This window comes from Thermobia domestica, chromosome 3, assembly GCF_964235325.1.
Source record: "Thermobia domestica chromosome 3, izTheDome1.hap1.1, whole genome shotgun sequence".
In the NCBI taxonomy this organism is placed as follows: Eukaryota; Metazoa; Arthropoda; class Insecta; order Zygentoma; family Lepismatidae; genus Thermobia; species Thermobia domestica.
Genome location: NC_137456.1, coordinates 257,404,498 through 257,424,108, shown reverse-complemented (window position 1 = coordinate 257,424,108; position 19,611 = coordinate 257,404,498). Strand labels below are relative to the sequence as shown.

Here is a 19,611-nt window from a genome sequence, read left to right as displayed (position 1 = left end):
AGTGTCAAAGAATACTTTCTCTTACTCTGGCTGAAACTAGGTAGAAACCATCGTTGTTCTCAGTTTTTAAAATAAGTTAATCAACTTTGAACTATTCAAACCCGCTCATGACGCAGAATGCAGTAGAATAATTTTGTATTTTGGGGTAATATTGTTCTTAATCACGAAAGAATATTCCTTTCGAACGCATTACTGCACAGAATGAAATTAAATTATGTAGATAACTGTTATTAGAACAAATAACACGCTTAAAAATGATAAAGAAGATTTCGTAAGCAGGAAGCACAACAATATTTCTATTTTTAATTAAAAATGCTCACTATATTAAGCTCTAAAACAAGATAATGGAAAATATGTTGTTATAACTCTGTAAAATGTTAATTACTCTTATTTAGGAAAGTATATTAAAAAAGTTAACAGTATGACTTTTAGAAAACAAAGAGTTGTGCATTAAAAATGTCCGACTGGTCTGTGTCACTTTTAAAGTTCAAAATAAAGAAAACTATAGTCCAGGAGGTATAACGTCGCTTGCTTCCCGCGTTTGGACCTGCTCGTCACTAGGGGTGTGATAAGAGAGTAGCCAGCCACCACCAACCGTTTACTGCGCTCGGCGAGCCACGAGTAACCAAGCTGGTCACTCCCATAAATGTCACTACAACTTTTCGCGGGAAGCCAACGACGTTATTCCTTCAGTACTATAGTATACTTGGTAGTCAAAATAATTTTCGGCCATTGCCAGAATGTTTAGCATCCCTCGGCCAGCGATTGGATTTCACTTTGAAATAAGTCTGGAATCTACGTTGCGAAGACGTCCTACGTTCCACAGTCTGATCATCAGGGAAATTCTTTGTCCAATGCAATTGCTGGTGATAGGAGAGACGTCAGGAGAATAAAGTGGATGAGAAAGGGTTTCATACTGCAAGTCTTCGAGCGTCCGTACCGTTCTTTGAACGACGTATCGACGTACATTGTTTTGTAACATTAATCGATACTTACGGTCTATTGTGTGGTGTATTTTATGGACTTCACCGCTATAACGATCTGCGATGGTGGCCTCGCCTCAACTGAAAAAGACATAGTGGACCACCCGTACCATAGACACCATATCAGTAGCAACACCATCTACGAATTTTGGAAACTCTTCTGGAGTCTTCATGGTCATAGTTAGTCCTTTTTTAACCAAAAGGGGAAATCTGATGCAGGAGACGTTTTCTCTTATTCTGTACACTCAGAAAACACAAGACAGATATTGTTAAATCACGTGTGAACTCTGGAAGCACCTATATATCTAATGTTTTTCAGCACAGCGAGGGCACTGATTGTAGATTCACCGAACGACAGTGGTGTATTTCTAACCCGTGTGCATTGCACGAACATTTTTCAGAGGGTTCCCTTTCATGATGTTATCGAGGACCTCATCAAAAGATGCTATTGTTCGGTTGCCAAAGTGCTCATTTTTCAATGTTGTATCACCGACACGAAAATTCACAAACCAACGGCGGCGTATATTACGTCCATTCACCATTCCTAATCTAAGTGCTCTGCCGGTGTTTCTCGAACCCCGATATACTGAATGTCCCAGTTTGAAGTTGTAAAGGAAAATCACTCTCAATTGTATGTTCTCCACAATGGTCTTTCACATGACCTCCTTTAACAACACATTGCATCCTGACATACAGAGCACCTGTGCGTATTTTCTGTACATATACGGAGGCTGTGACGTGCGTGTGGCTTCGGTCCATCCATTGATTTCATTACATAGGATGATCATCCACTACATGAAAAATCCGACATTTCACAATCCCAATATTTGTTTGGAAGTAAAGAATTACTGCTTAATTCTCAGTGTTATGTCATTGACACTTAGCTTATCAGCGTACAAGATGCTTTTTAACAAACTATGATGTTTCACAGCCACTCTTATAAGTATTAAAACTACAAAATCGATTGAATTATTTTCTCGCAACTATGTTTGTACAATAGCTCACACACTTGCAGGAATGCCAAATATTTGATGATTCATAGATTATATATAATACTCAGAAGCCTTATTGAGGCACGAGGATAAGTAGTAACTAGGAATTTGTTTCAAAATAGCATTCAGAACTTTGTTCAAATTTTGTACGTTAATGCTGTGCATATCATGGACCGAAAGGAAAAGGAATGAAGACGTACTAAAGAAAGCTAATGAAGGACGACAAATCATGAAGATAATAGGAAAAAGAAGAAACAGCATGCTTGGCCATTTTATTCGGCACTCTGATTGGAAGAGGGAAAAGCAGAAGGAAAACCAGGAAGAGGAAGACCAAGTATAGAATATCTAGATGCAGTTACATGGAAGAGACCCTATCAAAGTATAAAACAGCTCTCCCATGGGAGAGAAAAGTTTTAAAATTCCCTTGTTGCCCACTAACCTATGGTTGAGGTGAACAAGAAGATGTTATAAACGTATGCGTATTTTGGACAGACAAAACTTTCTTGCATACTGTCTATCGTTTCCTATTTTTATAATCTGTTACCAGTTTTGGGAAGTAACGTAACGCAAGTAACGCGTTACTTTTTAAGTAACGTTTCCTAGTAACGCGTTACATTTTTTCCAAAGTAACTGTAACGGTAACGCGTTACAAATTTTTAAATAACGTACCTAGTTTGCGTTACTTTTTTCGCGTTACATTTGAGATTCGAAGATTGGAAAGCATACTTTTTTCTTAAGAGCTGAGGATGATGGTGGACAAAATTTAAAAGTAAAGTGTCTGAAGTGCCCCGACGAAAAATATTTATCAACAGCTAGGGTGCCATAATTAATCATTTACAGTAAGGGATTAATATGAATAAATTGCGTTCTGATGAGCAGGCCTACTTTATTACTAGAACATAGTTTGATGATGGTATGTAATATTGGAATTCTTTCAGATCAGTTTCTTATCCTAGAGTTCCGTTGATTATAGAGTTTGAAACTAGCTTTAAAAAGCTTGTATCGATTTTAGAGTTACTGGCAAGTTTTGATTCACTCCCAGTTCATGTGTTCTCATTTTATTAGTTGTAGTGTAATGTTTCTCTATATTTTGTATTTTTAATTTTACATAACAACATTATTATTATATAATTAGTTTAGCAGAATAATAATAAGCAACCAGTTTTCTAACGCATAGGGATGAGCACGAGTCAAGCTAAAACTAGACTCGACTCGAATTCAAGTTGAGTTTTGAGTCAAGTCAAAGGTAATATCCTCGAGTCGAGTTCCGAGCCGATTGGGCGGGCTCAAAGATGTCTGTTTCTAGTCGAATCGAGTTAAAAAGAAAACTTGCTCGTGTCAATCCCTACGAGTAACGCAGTATGGCATTTTATCAATGTTACATTATATGAAAATGTTCATATATCAAGTAAAAATTTGTCCTTGCATTTACATAAAGCGATTCAGAACGTGCAATAATAATAATAATAATAATAATAATAATAATAATAATAATAATAATAATAATAATAATAATAATAATAATAGCTGTAGTAATAGTAGTATGGAAAATTGAAGTCATATTTTTTTTCAGATTTTTAAAGTTTCGGACCTAAAAGTAACGAGTTTCTTTCGAAGTAAAGTAACAGTTACTTTTTTGGGGCAAATAACGCGTTAGTAACGCGTTCTATTTTAAGAGAAAGTAAAGTAACTTGTAATGCGTTACATTTTTACTAGTAACTTACCCAACACTGTCTGTTACGGAAGAACTAGCAGGTTTTTATTGTTAATTGCAATGCTACTTTTATTTTTGAAATTAATTTAATGTATTTAATTTTTTTAAGGGACTTTCATATGTAACAAACTAACTTTTCTGTTTTCCTTTTCTTTAGCGTCTTGTTCGCAAAGTCTGTTAAGTTTAATATTTGAGATTTGTTTCTGTCAGCAAATAAATGAAATTTTTATGATACCAGCGTAAAGGAGATTCCTATGATCTCAAAAGTAAATGAGATTTCAGGTGGTCTTAAGTAAGTATAGCCATTTGTTAGTCTTTTTTGTCAGGTTAGAATATGCCTCTTAAGCTTTAGGCTTTAATCAAACTATTTTTAAAAGAGGTGGCTGAGGATAATTGGGCAACTGCAGTTAACACGAGTACTATTTAACGTTTCAGGTTAATTCCACGTCGAAAAGTGTTCCAATGTTTCAATTAGTGAGCAGTAATACTTATTTTTATTTCACATACCAATCAAGTTTTAGATTCAACTATTAGACTGTACAGAGCAGTGGCGTAGGGAAGGGGTGGGACCAGGGGGCCGAGCCACCCCCAAAAGCTTCCGACAGTTTACTTTGGTGTTTTGATATTTGTAATTGTTTTCCGAATAAACAGCAATTGCCTTCCACGTACTCTATTTAAGAACATCTCACTAAACAGTTTCTGGATAAGCTGAATGAAAGAAAGAAGGGGTAAAAATAGATTTTTCTTCGATGTTTTGGTTCATTTAAATGAAAAATATTTGAGGAAAATATGTTAGCACGAGAGGGTGGAAAACAATAGTAAACACGTGACTATTTCACAGCAATATCTAATGTTTGATCAATTGGAGCAATTCAGATTTGGTTAAGTTAGACGAGTTCAGGGTGTCGAAATAAGAACTTACTTTGCAATTGCAAAATGTCGCAAAACGTTTTACAAAAGTAGTTAAAGCGGAAAAAAGGCAATTGTGTTAATTTCGGTGGGAAAAATGTTTAAAGAAACTAAAAAAAGAAAAAAAACAGCTGAGAAAAATCTAAACAAGATATTAATTCAGAGCAAGACTCGCAGAACGATGTAGGAAAACGTCTAGAACGAAAAAATAATAGTAGTGGTATGCAAAAGCAGCAATTGAGAAGCAACGAAGAAATATCTAGAGAAGTCAGCACCCCAGAATAGATATAATAATAATAATAATAATAATAATAATAATAATAATAATAATAATAATAATAATAAACATTCTGAGCAAGAAACGCATATATATATATATATATATATATATATATATATATATATATATATATATATATAAGCACTAAGGCACCCCCCCAAACAACAATCCTGGCTACGCTGCTGGTACAGAGTATTTTAATTACAAGGAAAAGTCCCACAAGTTGTCGCTCAAATCTGATTGCTACATAGCACATCTGATAGAGCATCATAAGAAATGAAAATGAGCAAAATTTAAGGTGCTATGAACCAGAAGGATAGGACCTACGGGGTTTCAACTTTTGAAAATTCAAAAATTATATCATGGAAATATATACTATGTTTTAATATCTTGAAAATCGTTAAAGCAATCAAAACAAAAGGTGCATAATATAATGAGAACAAAATGCCGTATCGAAAACCACAAACAGTGTTCCCATAGATGAAGCAGTGTTGCCAACTCAGCATAAAAGTATTTTGTATGAAATAGCACCATATACAAATGTGCACAGATTTAAAATGCACTATTATCACTAAACATAAGGGTAAAGTGTAGTGGTACAGTGTTGCACACTTTTGGATGTATGTGTTTTGAAAATATACAATGGAGAAGATTGATAAAATGTCTTTGTGTTCGCGTCGAAAATAGAGCCTTGGTGAGCTTGAGATGATTCGGAGACCCGGGTTAGATTCCCGGCAGGAGCTCATCTGGTTCGAATCCCACGTTAAACATATAGCCTCGCTGCTGAAAGGGACTCCAAACTGAAATCGATTCAAGTCAATAGTCCACAGGAAATGAGGATCTGTGTTCACAGTATTCAGAATACCCCAATTTTTACACGAAATTAGTTTTGTTCCTGTGTCAAAGCCCCGGGCACATACATGCCTTACGTCCATCCGCTGCATTAATAAATCACGCTTTAAAAAGATACTCGCAGCAGCAACTTGTGAGACTGCACGACAGTACCGAAGACAAACGGTCTTGACCTCAACAGACGCAAATGGAGGTAGCCCCACTTTCAATTAGACCTATATCACCTACCTTTCTTCCAATGGAAGCAGTGCAACCAATCTGAACACTGTAGTTTCCCCCAAAATAAAGAAGATTGGATACTTTTCAGAGAGGCGTGCATATTTCAAAGCTTTCATATTGGATAACCTATAAAGATAGATACGAAAGAAATTCTTATAGCCAAATCTATCTCCAATGGTCTTGTAAGAGACCTTGTAATACTTCTGCCATTTACGTGTAGAAAAGAACAAGAAGACCATTCCCTTGTAGGTCAACATAAAAATACAACGCTACATCAAATGTCTTATTATTTTAAATGAGAAATCAAAAAGCAAATTTTATGTCCCTAACTTTAAGAAACTCCTAGCTACGGACTCTTATTATGATGATTGTAATCGCCGATAATTTTTCCACCCACCCTCTTTACTTCTTTATAACAAAATAACCAAAAATGTTCTTGTCGTTTTTGATATCCCATTAATCATGTACTAACAGGGAGGAAATGAAACGGCTCACGTGCCTGCCAAGCGGTCGAGAGTTAATCTGACCATCGATCTTTAGTAATACAGGCACATTGTGCACATACCGAAGTCATAGCTCATCCAGTGTCGAAGAGAAATGAAAGTATCGAAACAGCTTACTCGCGTGTGTTTGTTGTTTCCAGAAATTGTTTCCAGAGATTCCGTTCGGCATGTGAACCTTTCGGATGAACCTCGCAGTGGATGACCACATGGCTCTGACGAGGCCATGACGAGGGTGATGAGGTCCTGCAAGTAGCCATCGAGGAGAACAGTGGTCTAATGTGAGATGAACTTGTAGAAAGGTTCCATGTTTCCGTTGAAACAGCCAAATTGCACTTATATGGGATAGGGAAATCATACAAGTTACGCAAGTGGGTACACCACAGATTGTCGGCAGCCAATAAGGAACAACGAGTAACTTCCTGTTTGTTCTTGTTCACTTAGCTCTTGAACGCACTCATCTTTGAGAACTTGCTCACTGAACGAAAAGTGGGTCCTCTATAACACTCCCAAGTGTACCAGAAATTGGATGTCATCACGTAACCCTGTTCCTCACACCTCAAGACAACCTCTACACACACGAAAGGTTATGCTCTCTGTATGGTACAATTATCAGCAACTATTGCGCCTGGTCAGGCCATAAACTGCTTACCTCTACACTCTCTCTCATGGTGCTTGGGGTCCCGGGTTTGATCCCTACCCCCGCCAACTTTGTGGTGGACAAACACCGTGTGCGTGGGTTTCCTCGGGGTTCTCCCGTTTCCTCCCACTTTCTTCATTCCACCATTTCATTCATTACTCATCATCATCGTCTCCTTTAGCCTCACCGGCATAACCGTGGGACGTAAAACTCGAAAGATTTCATTTCATTTTTCTACTCTCTCTCACCAGATGCAAAGGGTGTACGGTGCATTGCAGAAAAAAGTCGGCATTGGCGAATCGCAAGGGTGTGCTTCCCCTGAATGACAATTCCAAGCTACACGTGGGAAAGAGAACCCGGAAGGGCCTTCAGTGACTTTGCTGGGAGATATTGTGCCATACACAATTTCATCGGACCTTGCTACAGATTACCACCTGTTTCATCCCTTCGATAATCACATTCCTGGAAGATCCTTCGCAAATGAGGGAGACCTGCGGAACGCACTGACGAACTTCTTGGCATCCACGACTGCCGAATTTTATCACTAGGGTATTGTGTAGTTGCAGGTGGGTTGTGAAAATATGTCGGAATGCTGATGGAAATTACTTTCAAACCTAAAAGTATGTATCATCTACTGTATTGTTCTTTGTTCATCACTGCCCTAGAACGGCAAGAACTTTTCTTGGTTACCTTGTAAATCAAATACGAAATAAAATGTATAGGCAACCGGACCAAATTTTCTCGCTCTTATTTCTTAACTCAAATCGTATTAAACTGTGGTTATTACGAAAACGTTTATGTGTGTAATGCAACAAAAGTGTAATAGTGATTTTGGAAAACTATACGAAGAAAACATCTCCTAAACCAAACTATCCCTTGAGGATCTTTTCATGAGAAATATTAAAAGTTATATACATAGAAGGGTTGTTAGGGAATCCTTTTATGAACTTCGGACCAAGTTCCCTAAGTTGTTCTTAAGTAAATCGTCGAGGAAAACTCACTCTCAAGAGTAAACTACCCGTTGTGAATTTTTAAAATGAAAAATGACTTATACTGTATTGTAGATTTTCTAATGGAGCATTTACTTCTGAAATATAAGGTAAATTTCCTAAGTTGTTTTTGAACAAAGCGTAAAAAGACTCATACGAAAAGTAAACTGCCCATTGTGAATTTTTAAAATGAAAAGTGATGTATATTATACTATAAGTTTCTTAATTGAAAACTTATTTATGAAATATGAGCAACATTGCCAGAGTTGTTTTTGAATAAATCGCCCGAGAAAGAAATCAGTACATTTTGTGAGAGTTATTGTGGAATAGACGGAGAAATGGACAGACACGCAAATGCCAATCGAGTCGAATAGTAGAAGCCTTGCTTTGATAAGGCAACAAAAACGAAGCCAAGTAAGGCATGTGATAATTTAGAAAGCTCGACGCCTCTGTAAATAATTCGGATCTTTACACTGAGGGTAGTCTAGTATAGTGTAATCCTTGTATCCATTTCAGACACTTAAATTCCAATTTATACATACATTCCATAGGTCTCTGCACTTCTACCCTAGCGGCGTACAGCCTTCCTCCTCCGCATAGATATGTTTGGTAAATGGATTAGGAGCTAACTTTAACACAACATTCAGATAAGACAAGATGATTGCCAAAAGCTATAAACTATTTCTTTCTTAATTTCAGTTTGGACCATGGTTTATTTGTGTTTAGAGAACATGTGGTATTTTTCTTACAATTAGTGATTTCAGTCACTGGATTAGCTTAATTCGTTCAGCTTTTGGTTTTATAAAACGAAATGTTGAATTAGTTGGAAGATCCATGTTTGGATAACTAAAATGTTCCATGCACTCATATGTTCTAGTACAGGACTTGTGCATGGTTACTCTTCGGGCTCAGGTAAGTCCTAAGACATGCTTTATATATATATATATATTAATGCCTGTGTATATATTAATGTAAAATTATTCGTATTTATAGTGAAGTTATGATATCAAGAAAACAATTCTGAGATTCTGACAACTAAGAAGAGAATACAGAAATGTAGGAGTGTGTATGGAATATGAATGTAGTCTTCATGGACATCAGCTAATAGCCTTTGATATCCTCACTAAGTAGTAAACACCTGTTAAAAGAGGGAAAAGTTAGTGTTAAAAAATCAGTCAGACAGCCACGTTGTACCTTGAGATATCGCTTAATAGTATGTTCGGACTTAAGGATAGTCATCTTTTATCCAGGTGTATAGACAAAAAGGGATTCGGGATCGTTAACCACATTTTTTTTCCAAGTAACCAAACTGCCAATAAGGAGGAATACAAAACAGAACCCTGCAAATCCGGCTCGGCCCGGATAGATCTGTATTCTGTGCGCGGCTCGAGCCGGACGGAGAACGGGCCGGGCTCTAACCGGACTGGGCACAAACGGGCCGGACCCTAAACCGGCCGGGCACAAACGAGCCGGGCTCTAAACAGGCCGGGCGTAACCGGCCTGAGAACAACCAAGTCTGACAAGTCAAGTCAATCCTTCAATATGCAATGAAAAATGAGAAATGTGTCGTTATAATATTGCAATGTCTATTTGCTTCTGGAATGGGAAAATCGTGTGAAAGGTTACCCAAGGTTTGTTTTCTATATCCCTATTCTGTCAGAGTATGTGTCATCTGTGCTTGCTCTGTCCAGCCATGTTTATTATACCTAGGTACAATAATGCAGCTCATGGACGTAAAAGTCTTATACTACACTCATTAGAGCATTACGAGTAACAGAGAAGATACAGAGACTCACTTTAATATTCGGCCACCCCACATTGTTGTCATTTATGTCAAAGGACTCATTCGTGTAAATACATAGGATTTTTTAAGCGATGACAGGGAACGACTATCATGTCTCGTGTACTATTTCATAATGTATAAAAGTTGTACATGCATACTATGCCTAACTAACTGCTATGTTTCTACGAACTGCCATCATATTATGCCACTTTAATATTCGGCCACTAAAGTGACTTGATGATCTTACTGCTGTATCTCCAGTTTACAGAACAATATGATTGGGGGAAGGAACGTCGTATGTACAACTATTTTCTCGTCTTCGTATTAGAAAGTGTGAATGGGTATTGGCTTTGCAGTGTAACACTTCCAATGGGGCGAAAAAGTTATAACATAATCTTTGAGCAGAGCCAGCTGGTCATTTTTCGTCATAAAAGGGGGATTCCAATAGGTATATTGCCCGTCTCTTGAATATACCACGAAGTACAGTCTGTGATATCTTGCGACGTTATAAGAACGAAGAGACAATAGAATTCGTGAAGCAGAAGGGTCGGCCTAGCAAGCTAAATGAACAAGACAAACGTGTGATTGTGAAAAAAGTGAAGAAAAACCCAAAATTAAGTGCACTGAAGATTGCAGCGGAATTGTTGCAAGAGTGTGGAAAGGATGTACACACAGAGATTGTTCGGAAAGTACTGAGAAACGAAGGATACCACGGAAAGGTAGCTAGAAAGAAACCATTTGTCAACAAAGTGTGCAGATAGAAACAATTTCAGTTCGCTAAAATCTATGTGCAAAAGGAACCAGAATGATGGAAAGACGTTATTTTTGCTGAGGAAAGCAAATTCAACATTTTTAAGACAGATAGTAGGGTTATAGTGTGGCGAAAGGCGAATGAAGAACTAAGGAAACTGAATTTACAAGCAACAGTCAAATATGGTGGTGGTAACATAATGGTTTGGAGGTGCATATCTGCTGCCGGTATGGATGAACTCAGGTTTATAAATGCTAAAATGACAAAAGAACAATGCCTGAGCATTCTGAAAGAGACTTTACACAAGAGTGCTGACAAATTTGGAATCCGCGAGACTTTTAAATTTTATCACGACAACGACCCAAAACATAAGGCGTATGTTGTACATGAGTGGCTTCTGTACAACTGTTCCACAGTTATCGAAACTCCACCACAAAGTCCGGACCTCAATCCCATTGAAAATTTGTGGGATGAACTCGACGCTAGAGTTCGGAAAGTGGCGGTAACATCAAAGGAAGAGCTTGAGAGAAGGTTAACAGAAGAATGGGCCAATATTGCTGCTGAATATACCGCAAAAATAACTGGAAATATGCAAAATCATTTGAAGGAGGTGATACACAATAAAGAATATCCAATTAGTTATTAAAACATTTTTCTTGCATCGAAGAAGACGACAAGAAAGTTCCACAATTATGTAGTGGCCGAATATTAAAGTGATTATAATTTTTGTGTTTGAGAAGAAATGTTCTGATTTTTGTACGTAAGAATTAAAATTTTATAGTCTAATTTTTGTAAAAAGTTGCAGAAAATATAGAGGTTTCACATAGCATAAACAATATTATCACTCTACTTTACTGTAGTTCACAATATAAGATAAAATGCCAGTACAATGTGGTGGCCGAATATTAAAGTGAGTCTCTGTATGTAAAACTGCGACACCATATGTGATACTAATACTACAACTACTACTGCTAATACTACTATTACTATTACGATTACGAATGCTAGTGCTAATTCCACTATTGCTGCCACTGCTACTACTGTTACTACAACCACTACTGCTACTACTCATTACTATACTAATAGGACAGCGAATACCACTACTGCTATTACTACTCGTAGTAACACGAAAACAAAGCAATCAAACTGAAATCTTTGAGTTTTACGTCCGACAGTTATGCAGGCTAGGCTAAAGGAGAAATGGTGAATGAATAAAGTGGGAGGAAACGGGATAACGCCGAGAACCCCCTCCCACACGGTGTTTGTCCACCACAAAGTTCACTTGGCGAGAGCTGGGATCGAACCGCGGACCGCATGCACCAGAGGTGAACACTCAAACCACTGACCACCATTCCAGTAACACCTTATCGACCCTGGCGTCTTGGTGATTTATTTGATCATTATATTTTGTTATATTTGTAGTATCATACTATAAACAATACAGGAACATGTAACATCATTTGGTATTTCCCTTTCTAATTGAACATTACTACAAATTGCGCTGATCTTATGAGCACGCCAGTTCACGGTTTTGGCCTCCGTGGTCTAGTGGTAGCGTACCAAATTCTACTTATAAAGGACATGTTTCGGTTCGAACACGAGGATCAACATAAAGCTTGGTGGACATATACAGGACCATGTGCTGACCACTGCAGGATGAATCATTCCCGTGTAAAACTCGTTCTTCGCCGACAGCGCCACTTAACCTTCGAAACATTAGCAGTTAAGATTCCGCGTTAGTGAAGATCAGTCAGTTGCGTCAGTGTGTGGTAGTAAGCTCCAATTAGTGTTAGGTGTGGCAGTGAGTGTGGAAAAATTGGGGCAAGCTGTTGGCATCAACCCCCTTCATGTAGTTGAACTGTTAAAACGCAAAGTAAGGTGCAGATTTAAAGATCAAACGTTAGCTGGATTTGAACATGAGTCATTTGCGACATGTTTGTGCAATTTAATTATCAGTGAGTGCGAAAATGAATTAGAAGTGATACATACATCGACACTCGACAGAAATATTGAAGAAAATTGCACAGTACAGGAAGACGTATATGATAGCAGTTCAGAGTGGGTCAAATAATTCCTGCTTGTTTCTTAGGATTTTCAATGAAAGTTCGCGATGCTTTGAACTCCGCTAAGTCAACTTCTTTTAAAGCACTGATGCTCCATGTCCTCGCACTTCGTCAAATAATCTGATGACTACACATTTCAATGTTTGGATTTTCACTTCCTGATTTCTTTTGAACGAAGTGGAGTTCGTAAACAGCGTGTGTCCATAATCCAAAATAGATTTGCAGTTATTTAACGAAATAATTTTCTTCTGTCGTAACAGAAGCTTCCTATACAAGTTGTATCCTCTTTCATGATAATCTTTGTAGTACTTCGGATTTCCACGTCCGTAAATTGCTATAAAACATCTGTTCTTTTAGGTTTTCGTGCTGGAGATACTTCGTATTCGCTTTGACTACTGCCTTGTCCCAGCTCTGAACTGCTATCATAGATGTCTTCCTGTGCCGTACCATTTTCTTCATCTTTACTTTGCGTTTTAACAACACCAAAAGCTCCCCCCATCTTTCTACACTGACTACCATACCTAACACTAATTGGAGCTTACTACCACACACTGATGCACCTGGCTGATCTTCACTCAGCGCCTAGAACGTGGAATTTAACTGCTTATGTTTGGAAGGATAGATGGCGCTGTCGGCGGAAAACGAATTTTACACGGGAATGACTCCCCCTACAGTGGTCAGTACTTAGTCCTGTATATGTCTACCAAGTTTTATGTTGATCCTCGCGTTCGAACCGAAACATGTCCCTTGTTAGTAGGTCAAGTACTTGACTTTATCATATGTTCCTTAGGTAACTACGACTCAGGGCGTATGGATGATGATTAGATGAATTGGTGGAATGACAACAGTGGGAGAAAGCGAGACCACCCCGGAAACTCCTACGCACACGGTGTTTGTCCACCACAAAGCTCACATAGCAGTTGTAGTAGTATTAGCAGTGGTCATGGTAGTAATAGTAGAAGTAGTAGTATTAATAGTAGAAGTGGTAATAGTAGTGGTATTACAGTACTTTGCAGTCTTGAATAAAGAGTCAGTTTCCCAAACACATTACGATTAGCATAGGCTAACATTAGTTTCCGATCCGTCTTTCAGAGTGTCCGGGCCAAGCCCGGCCCGGTTCGACTCGTGCAGGGCTCTGATACAGAATTGTGCCACAGCGGTTACATGATTATAAGAGTACAAAGGTTATGTGCCGGATAAGTGGGTATCTGAACAGTAGCGTTTGCACAATTTGCACAATGACAATATTTTGGGTCCCACTTCAAGAGTGGTATACTAGTTCTTTAACAGAAACGTCATTCCTGCCTTATAGTATTTGTTCTACTCACCGAATTAGCTTTTCTGTTCCGTACACTGAAATTTATCTTAAAAGGTAAACGATTTGATAGCAGCCAGGGTATCGTAGATAACAAGAAAAGGAAATTTCAGCACATTTCACAACAGCCACTCCAAGACTACTTCCGCAATGGCGACAACGTTAGAATCGGAGTTTAGATGCAGCAGGAAAGCACATTCAGGGAGACAAAAACAGAAATAGGTCAAAAGTAGTCCCCATCTGTGCTTATCTCCCTGAAAGTGCTTTCGTGCTGCAGCTAAACTCCGATTCTAACGTTGTCGCCATTGCGGAAGTAGTCTTGGAGTGGCTGTTGTGAAATGCGCTGAAATTTCCTTTACTTGTTATCTACGACAGTGTTTCTTCCAGACCTGTGTTTTGGGGGGCACTGCTCCCCGGAACCTCTGAGAGTACCCCCGGAAAAGACCAAAATAATACGTCTGCAGTATAATAATAAATATAAAAGTACCAACAGTGTCCCCCGGAATACTAAGTGTGCCCCCTGGCAGGACCGGCGCGAGGGGGGTCGAGCCGTGCCACCGCCCAGGGCGGCAAGTCCAATGGGCGACAAAAATTGAAAAGGAAAAGAATACCATCAAAATATAATGCTTCGTAATGGGCCCACATGGAAAAATAAAACTGTGTTCATCTGAGAGTATAATTGAACTTACTTCACTCACATTTAGGAAAATACTTACTCAGGAAATCCGGAGCATTTTTCCACATTTTCAATTATCAAACAGGTATTGTTCAATATTTCCCTTGCAGCGACGTAGATAAGATTTTCAGCTAGGGTGGATAAGATTATCAAGGTATATTTTATATGTTTTTCTATTCAACAATGTTCTAACGCTCCACTCCAAGTATGTAAAAGGTACACTCCCACTTGAGACCCATGGAAGGACAAACTAAATACCACAATTACTTAGGAAAAGGTGTCAAAACTGGAACCATTCAGATTCTTAGTGAACAAATAAAAAGTGAAATGCTGTCTTTGTTGAGAGTTGCAAAATATTATAGTATAATACTAGAGTGTACGCCAGATATTTCTGGTACCGAGCAAATGGCAATAATCGTTCATGTACAAATTACATACAGTAATGGAGAATGCCCTGTAAAAATTTGAGAACACTTTCTTGGTTTCGTAGCGGTAACAGACACCACTAGTATAGGACTGACAGAAGTAATAATTAAACATATAAAGGAAATTAACATTCCTATCGAAGACATAAGGGGCCAATGATATGACAATGTTTCCAATATGAAAAGAAAACATTCAGGTATTCAGAAGAGAATTTTAGGAATAAATTCCCGAGTCTTCTATGTTCTTCGCAATAGCATTCACTAAACCTTGTCGTTAATGATGCAGCCACAACATTTCAGTACGCCGTTCCATTTTTTGTATAGCTAAAAAAGTTAGATTTTTTTCTGCATCGGTTCAACATTGGGCCATACTAAAGGCACATATTAGCAGTCTCACTTTAAAACCATTGAGCACCACAAGATGCGAGAGCCGAATTGATGCTCCGACTCCATTCAGATACGAGTCTCTCGTATCAAACAGGGAAAGTTTATGATGCCTTACTTCGAATAAGTAATGGCAATAGAACAGATAGAATGGTCGCCGTCGATGCTCTGTGTATAGCAAACCAGCTGCATAACTTTCCTTTCCTTTACTCATTAGTTATTTGGTATGATTTTTTATTCCACATAAACATAGTAATTAAATAATAGTCTCCAAAGCATTGATTCTCGTGTGTTGGATGCAGTTGGGGTTTCTTGACAATATATCTGAATACTTTGAGAGGAGCAGAAATGAAGCAAAGTTTCAATCTTATTTAGTTGATATGATGGAGTTGTCATCAGCATTAGACATGGATGACCCACGGATAGGTAATACAGTGCAAGCTCGAAGTCGAAAGAGGAAGAGACAATTTCAGTACGAGGCAGAGGATGAAGCTATTGAAGATCCACAAACAAACGTTTGTCAAAATAACGTCCGACGTTTTCTGTCAAAATAAGATTGCGGGTTAAAGGGGCGGCATTTGAAAGTACCGCCCAGGGCGGCAAAACTGCTAGTGCCGGCCCTGCCTGGAACATTTTTTCTGAAAGAACGACTGATCTACGATGCCCTGGCTGGTATCAAATCGTTTGCCTTTTAAGATACATTTCAGTATAGGTAACAGAAAAGCTAATTTGGTGAGTAGAAGAAATACAGTAAGGCAAAAATGACGCTTTTGACAGACAGATAGGCCTAAAGTAGTCCGTATGATTATTATTTGCAGTACCAGTATGAGAAATAAACGAACAATCCTTGTATACTTTACATTTATTTTCACAGGTTCTCTTATATTCCTTACTTTCAATTACTAAATCCTTAAAGTTTCTTGTTTTGATAATTTAGACAATTACTATTCTGTTTCTTTATCATAATGTTTAGAGGCCAGTATTATGCAACATATTATCAGTATTATGTTCTATATGCAGCACTCTTCTTTGGAATCTACGGGAAATATGATTCCGGTAGTAGTGGCTGAAGTACTCCTGCTTGACCCATCCATAACTACACTTGATCGGCTATAAGAGCCATACTTGATATAAACAAATGGGTAACGACATAAGTCTCCTCCAACGTTGTTGGATAACTAATTCGTATTTGCTAACATGATGAATAAGCCAATCGGACAATCGGCATATACGAATACACATGCATGAAATATCGGTGCTCACGCACATCAGTATTGCTTAAGTGAAGTTAATTAAACTAAACATTGTTTGCTTCCTCACCCGTTTCATTATACTTACCCTTTTCTTTTCATATCTTTCAGCTTCGAATGAGTGATTCACAACGAAGTGTTATTAGGTCGACAAATCAGAGTGCTACAGCTGAAAAAAAAAAAAAAGTAGTGAGCTCAGAAAGCTTAGGAATATGAATTTCAGATTTTAAGTGTGAATCGGTGATTGGTACCATGTATAGTTTTGAACCTTGGATGCCAATTTTAGTTTGCCTATGCAGAAAATTACAAAGCATTTAAGAATCACATTATTTAACAGTTGAGTAAAGATAAAAGATTGTGACTTGATATGCAAAAGACATAAGTATATGGAGAATATATGTCTTAATTTTATGAAGTAAAACACGACTCCCTATAACATGGAAGCTTTTTTCCTGAAAATCATTGATTAGATGAAGAATATTCCACAGTCTACAGGTGAGTGGACAACATATTTTATTCTTTTATTTTTTATAAGACAACAAAAAATGTGCAATGAAAATTAAACAGACACGGTATTTTTTATTTGAACATTAATTTAGTTAAGCGGAAAGAGGGAAGAAGGGAGAGTAAGATAATAAATGAATATTGAGAATTGTTTAGTAGGAAGAATAGAGAAATCTGTCTTCAAAAAATTAGTCGTTTCGAGTAAAATTCATTTGAATGACGTATGAAAGTACTGACGTTTCGGATAGTTTTATATTTATATATATATATTCAAGATTTAGAACAATGGTCGCCAAACTTATGAAGTTTCTGAGCTACCGTACTGTTTATAAATCCTGACGTGAGCTATCAATCAAAAGAACTATCAATTTTTTTTCTTACATTTTTTTATTGCCTATAAACTTACATTTGAAAGTAATATGAAATCAAGCTATCCAAGTTAGCAAATGTCTAATATACACACGGAAAACATAACGTTTAGCAAATGTCTAATATACACACGAAAAACAACGTTTAGCAAATGTCTAATATACACACGGAAAACATAACGTTTAGCAAATGTCTAATATACACACGGAAAACATAACGTTTAGCAAATGTGTAATATACACACGGAAAACATAACGTACACAACCTCACTCTTCCACAATAAACTATGAGATGAGGCTGAAAATAGCAGTTGCGAGAAAGAAACAAGCAGCTGTTGTCGTCAACGCACCCTGTTGTTAGAGTCGGCTCAGTGGAGGAGCGTTAACGCCATCTACCGAAAATGTTCCCGCGAGCTACTAATAGCTCGCGATCGACGGTTTGGCGATCACTGGTCTAGAACATTACTAAAATGGACTATATTAATTCTGAATTTACAAGTAGTATAGGCGTCACTGCATTTTTTAAATTTATAAAATCCTCTATAAACAGTATTTTACAGAAATACTACAATAATGTAACTTCTTTAATATAAGATAAAGAAAGGTAAACAAAGGGTCGAGCAGCCTCGACAAGGATCTCCTAAGAGCTCCGAAGCAAGCTAGATGGAGTGGATTAGGAATTTCCAGTGCTCCGAAGTAAACAAAGAGGGCGTTAAGAATCACAGAGCTCCGAAGAAAGCTAAGCGACTGTCTGGCAGAGCTCCGGAGCAAGCTAAGCGGGAAGAAATAAATCCTAGAGTTCCGAAACAAATTTCATTCTTTGGTTAGGTATCTCGTAGAGCTCCAAAGCAAGCTAGAGGAGGGGTTGACCAATCGAGACTGTCGTTGAAATCCTTTCGGTTATATAGACGTTTCAGGTAAGGAGGTGGCACTGCAATTCCCTCGTCGTCATGTGACTGACAACTGTCGTTGAAATCCTCTCGGTTATATAGACGTTTCAGGTAAGGAGGTGGCACTGCAATTCCCTCGTCGTCATGTGACTGACAACTGTCGTTGAAATCCTCTTGGTTATATAGACGTTTCAGGTAAGGAGGTGGCACTGCAATTCCCTCGTCGTCATGTGACTGACAACTGTCGTTGAAATCCCCTCGGTTATATAGACGTTTCAGGTAAGGAGGTGGCACTGCAATTCCCTCGTCGTCATGTGGCTGACAGCTGTCGTTGAAATCCTCTCGGTTATATAGACGTTTCAGGTAAGGAGGTGGCACTGCAATTTCCTCGTCGTCATGTGACTGACAACTGTCGTTGAAATCCTCTCGGTTATATAGACGTTTCAGGTAAGGAGGTGGCACTGCAATTCCCTCGTCGTCATGTGACTACTTGTGTTGCTCTTGTCTTCGTCGTCTGCACCTGTAGTACTCCTTAGGAAGGTGCACGTAATTGTTGTTTATAAATATGTTAAACGTTAATAATGTACAATTGGTAATAGAAAACTTATCACATAGAAAGATGTCCTCCGCCTAATTGCTTGTCAATCACTCATTTCAGGAACATAAAAACTTTCTGCCATTTTAGACGAGATGGGAATTCCTATATTTCCTAATCCCATTTTGCCTAAAATGGTGACGAGGGAGTTTCCATACTAAAGAGGGAATTTCTGTACCAGATTATTGATCATCAAATTTACAAAATTATGAAATCACAACATCAAATCATAATTCATTATCTCCTTTCGTTACCAGTGTTGAAATATTTGCATACAGAGCGTAAATAAATACCTGGACTGAAACGCACAATTTTTTGACGAGCTAGCCTCTATGTTAAAAAAAAACATCAAGTAAATGTATTTGTTATATTCATAACCTTTATAACAGGGGTAAAAGTGGATCTGAAAAGGCAGGTAGTGGCATGCCGTTCCCCCTGCCTATCTTCGCCCCTTGTATTTTTTTTAGAAACAGGGGAGACGCCGTACATATTTTTTCGAAGTGGGGGACGGCGTATCCCCGCGTCCCCT

General features: G+C 38.0%; 1 protein-coding gene across 3 annotated transcripts in view; it reads left to right on the top strand.

Moving 5' to 3' along the window:
- The window catches only part of LOC145681617 (uncharacterized), a 164,471-nt gene extending 147,257 nt beyond the window's left edge, over nt 1–17,214 (top strand). For all 3 annotated transcript variants that reach the window (XM_081753238.1, XM_081753237.1, XM_081753239.1), the window contains 3 exons: nt 3,847–3,981; nt 8,778–8,990; nt 16,837–17,214. The gene's annotated coding sequence lies outside the window, so the exon portion shown is untranslated. The remainder of the gene's footprint in view (nt 1–3,846; nt 3,982–8,777; nt 8,991–16,836) is intronic.
- Nucleotides 17,215–19,611: the final 2,397 nt, after the last annotated feature.